Consider the following 5,227-nt stretch of genomic DNA (forward strand, 5'->3'; position numbering starts at 1 on the left):
TTTTTTTTTTGAGACAGAGTCTTGCTTTGCTGCCCGGGCTAGAGCACCGTGGCGTCAGCCTAGCTCACAGCAACCTCAAACTCCTGGGCTCAAGTGATCCTCCTGCCTCGGCCTCCCGAGTAGCTGGGACCACAGGCATGTGCCATGCCCGGCTAATTTTTTCCATTTTTAGTTGTTTGGCCAATTTCTTTCTATTTTTAGTAGAGACGGGGGTCTCGCTCTTGCTCAGGCTGGTCTCGAACTCCTGACCTTGAGCAATCTACCCGCCTCGGCCTCCCAGAGTGCTAGGGTTACAGGCGTGAGCCACCACGCCCGGCCTGAGCGTACATTTTTTAATTTAAATAACATTCTTTCTAAATTATTTTTAATCTCAGTAGTTTTCTGCTTTCATGTGAAATAAAATGAATTGTAGGGGATGGACAAAGGTATAATCTTTTGCAAAAGAAAGATGAAATTCTTTTTGTGCATAGAAAAAAGTCTGAGGTAATATGTACCAAATTAGACCTCGGTGACTGAGGCTTCAAACTTGTCATTTTACACCTTAGTCTACTACAGACATGTTCTGTTATATTTTAGTGCAAAATTTTAAAATTATTTTTAAAAGGAAACTATTGTGCCACGCTGAAATTATGATGTAATATTATAGGCACTTGAATTTTTAGTTAATTAATATAGAAGAAAAGAAACAACTGACTTGAAGGTGTAATTTTAAGTGTATCATCTGTGCATGCCCCCCTTAATACTTAAAATCTCTTCAGCTGTTGTGTAACTGTGGTATATTTTTATATATGATGAATTTCCCACTTTAATGACATCTCAAACTAAATGCACCCAGAACAAAACTCTTGGTGTCAGTCCGTGCACCCATATTCCCATAGCCTCTTACATCTCAGTTAGCAATATCATGTGTACTAGCAGCACAAGTTGTTTAAGCAGAGTTAGCCTTGATTCCTCACTTTCCCTCACTTGCTACATCCAATCTGTAAGAAAGTCTTGTTGATTTTTTCCATGTAGATACTGAATCAGTGTACTTAGCCTCCTCTCTTCTGCTACTACTTCATTCAAGACAACATCATTTCTGTTTTTAAAAATTTGAGATAGAATTCACATGCCTTACAATTAACCCTTTTAAAGTGTGTAGTTGGTGGCTTTTATTATATTTGCCATATTGTACAACCACCACCACTATCTAATTCCAGAACATTTTCATTACCCACAAAGAAACCCCATACCCATTAGCAATCACTCCCTTAGACCCTCTCTTCCCAGGCCTTGACAGCCACTAATTTACTTTATATGGATTTGCCTATTCTGGATATTTCATATAAATGGAATCATACACTATGTGGCCATTTGTGCCTGGATTCTTTTACTTAGCATAAGTTTCTCAAGGTTCATTCATGTTGAACCATATATTAGCACTTTATATCTTTAATTGCTGAGTGATATTTCATCATATGGATATACTACGTTTTGTTTATCCAGATGGACATTTGGGTTGTTTCCTCTTTGGGGCTATCATGAATAATGCTGTTATAAACACTTCCGTGTAAAATTTTGTTGTGGACATGTTTTCAGTTCTCTTGAGTATATACCTAGGGGTGTAATTATTGGCTCTTATGGTAAAATCTGTTTAACTTTTTGAGAAACTGTCAAACTGTTTTCCAAAGTGGCTGTATCATTTTACATTCCCACGAATAGTTTATGAACCTCCTTATTTCTCTACATCCTCAATCAGTCCTCCTGCCTCAGCCTCTCAAAGTGTTAGGATTACAGGCATGAGCCACTGCACCCAGCCAACTACTGGTCTTTAATGGTTTTATTTTAATTAATGAGTATGACACAAGTTTATGTCATATATTTTATTTGATGAAAATAAGGTATAAGTGGGCTTAGGAACATCACTGAACTTAGTGAAGGAAGAAAAACTTCTTAATTGCAGCCTAACAATTATTCATTTGGTGATCATTTTTAAAGCATATTGGAAGGCTGTAAACTTACATTTTGAACGTATTTTGTTAAATAAAATTAGTAAAATGTCTTATGTGAAAGAAAATGTTTATCAGCATTTGTATATAATATATATGTTATTCTTTTAACTTCCTGTCCTTCATTTTCCTTATAGGGTTTCAGACAAAATCAAAAAGAAGGAAGGTGCTCACATTCCAATTAAGGAGTAAGTCTGCCATCATTATGAAAGTTAATCTTATTTTTGTATAAATTTTGTGGAAAACAACTATGTAATGTTTTAAAAATTTGAAATGTTACATAGTTGAAAGGTTAATGTAAAACAACATTAAAGACATTTTGATGTCAAAGATTAGATAAAAGATTGAGATCTACATCCCCTCTAAAATTCTCCTGGTGTCAAAATGTCATGTCACCAAATACTTGCTGGTTGGTTGTATGGAAAAAACATACTTTTACAATAAAGAGATCGTTAGGATCTGATTACATTTTGCATCACTGGTAGTCAGATAATCAGGCGGGTTTTTTTTATTTTGTGATGCCGTATGAAGTACACTGTGTTACCTATGAAGCATCCTCATCAAAAAATTTTAACTGAAATTTAGTCAAGCCTTTAGATCTAATTTCCCATTTGCAGGAAATACTGGGGATAGAGCAACAAGTTAAATGGCACCACTAAAGAAACGATCACACGGGTCCAAAATGTGGAATGCCGTAGAAGATAACTGGCCTCATTCCTTCAAAATATCAGTGTTGGAAAAGAAAAAGCGAGGTGGAATGGTTAATTATTCTAGATTAAAAATTACTTAAGAGACATAATAACCAAATGCAATGTGGAATCTTTGATTGGACCCTGGTCTGTAAAACCATTTGTCTTGGGGTGAGGGAGATTGAGAAAATTTGAATATGGACTAGATTTTAAATGATATTAGATAATTCTTGCTAGTTGTATGGGCTGTGAGAAGGGTGTTGTAGTTTATAGAAGAATGTTTTAATTTGCATACTGAAATATTTTCGGAATGAAGTGTTACAGTGTCTCTAAAATATTTTAAAATGGTTTAGCAAAATGTATGTGTGTGAAGCATAAATGGCAAAATGTTAATGACTAACTGGTGTGTATATGGATGTTCACTGTACTATTTTTTTCTATTTTCTGTATGTTTAAAAGTATATAATAAAAGTATTTAATTGTTTTTAAAATTAGCTGTGTGTCTGTCATTGTATTCCTTTTTTGCCTGTTACTTTACACTTTTCACCCATATTCATCTATATTTTGATATGAATGTCATCATAGCATTTTGTGTATGTGTGTGTGTGTGTGTGTGTGTGTGTCTATATCCCTACTTAATGTCACATTTTTTATGTCTTTACATTTTCTGTCAGTGTTCGCCTGTGGTATGTCACTATACCTTTTGTGCAGCGGTTTTTGCCATTCTAGATAACATTATAGTATATACCTTCGTATATGTAGTAGTTTTATTCTGTTCTGTTATAGTTTGAGGAAAAATTTCTGGATTATGACTGTTTGATAAAAGATTATGAACGTTATGATTCTTGGTAGATACTTCCTTGAAAAGCAAATTTTTAAAAATCACATTTTCCATTTACAGAATGGGAGTTGTAGTCCTGGGAGGGGTATTTTCTAAATTATGTAAATCATCACAAAGTGTAATTACTCATATTTCATTCTTTGGTTAGTCATCTTCATTCAGTTGAAGATATTTACCTGGGTTATTCAGCCAAGTCTAAAAGGATAAATAGAAAAATCAGGCAGAGGATAGAGTGAGTTAGGCTGTTCCCAGGCAGAGAGTGTACAAAGCCAGAAGCACTGGGGCATGTGTGTTTGGAGGCATAAGGTAGCTCAGATGTCATATCATTATTCCTAATGCCACCCAACCTTCTTATCTACCACCCCCATTCATGTGATTTCCCCTCCTTGAATAGGCTCTTTGCTTATTTCTGTTACGTAGCTTTTCACATTATATTATCTTTATTGTTTATCTGTCTTTCCTCTGTCATTAGAGGAAAGGTACTACATCTTGTTCTTCTCTAGCAGTTTTTTGAAGCTGAGGATGAACTTAGAGCATAGGATGGAGGGACTGTCAAATAAGGGAGAAAATGGTAAATGGAAAGAAATTTCAGAGTTGTTTTCAGATCTTTCATTCATAATGAAGAGATTTAGGCATTAGTTCTATTTCTTGCTAGTTTTGAAAAAGACTTTTAACAAACCCTGCATGAGGTTAAATGGTTTTAAATGTTGAGTTAATCTCAATGGTGTTTGACTTAGGGTTATTTTTAGGCATTATTTATCTTAACTTAAATATTGAATAATGAAGCTGCTTCCCTCTTAGGTACAGACAGGAAATAGCAAAGCCACCACACTATACTATTCCTAGTAATAAGGTCAAAACAGAGCTAGTTCTCTGGCTTTCACTGTAGTAATTGTCTTTGTGGTTGTAAGGAATCCCAGATGGGAAATTCCATGGTCTGTTCTACAGCCACAGCAGTACCTACATTCAGAAGAGAGAAAAACATAAGGTGCCATATTTGAAGAGAGCCTTGATTAAGGGATCAGCCAGAGATCACTTTGCCTGAGATATATTGTAAGTTTAGCTTTTCTGCAGGGTTGCCATTAACAGAAGTAAACTGCAGGGTTAATGTCTTTTAATTTTAATTTTCGTGAACTTAAGTCTTAATAAGTTTGAAGCTCTTGGTGATTGGAAAAACAATGAATGCAGTTCAGAAATCAAATTCTGGAAGTCAACAAGGGCAACTCCTGCTTTTGTGTAAGTCCATGTTTCACTTACAGCAATCAGTAGAAGGCATTTGATATTTAGTTATCTAAGTACTTGGGTGTTTTTATGTATGAATCATGGCCTTTCAAGAGAATTAAAGATTTGTGCATAGCACTCTTTTTTAATAGCTTTTTTGAGGTATAATTTATATACAATAAAATGCACAGATTTAAATGGCAAAGTTTGGTCAGTATTGACAAAGGTATGCCCTTGTTACACCTCAATCAACATAGAGAACATTTCCCTCAACCAGGAGGTCCCTTTGTGCCCCTCCCTCGCCATTCATCACATTTGCCCACCCTGGCAACCACTGTTCCAACTTCTATGAGCACATTACTTCTACCTATTTTAGAACTTCTTATAATAGAATTAGACCATATTCTTTTGCATAGCATTATTTTTAAGGTATAATTACTTGTGAGTTCAGCTATTGTCTTGGGATGATATATGTAGCATATTTCGAA

This window comes from Propithecus coquereli, unplaced genomic scaffold (genome assembly GCF_000956105.1).
Source record: "Propithecus coquereli isolate 6110/MARCELLA unplaced genomic scaffold, Pcoq_1.0 Scaffold9, whole genome shotgun sequence".
In the NCBI taxonomy this organism is placed as follows: domain Eukaryota; kingdom Metazoa; phylum Chordata; class Mammalia; order Primates; family Indriidae; genus Propithecus; species Propithecus coquereli.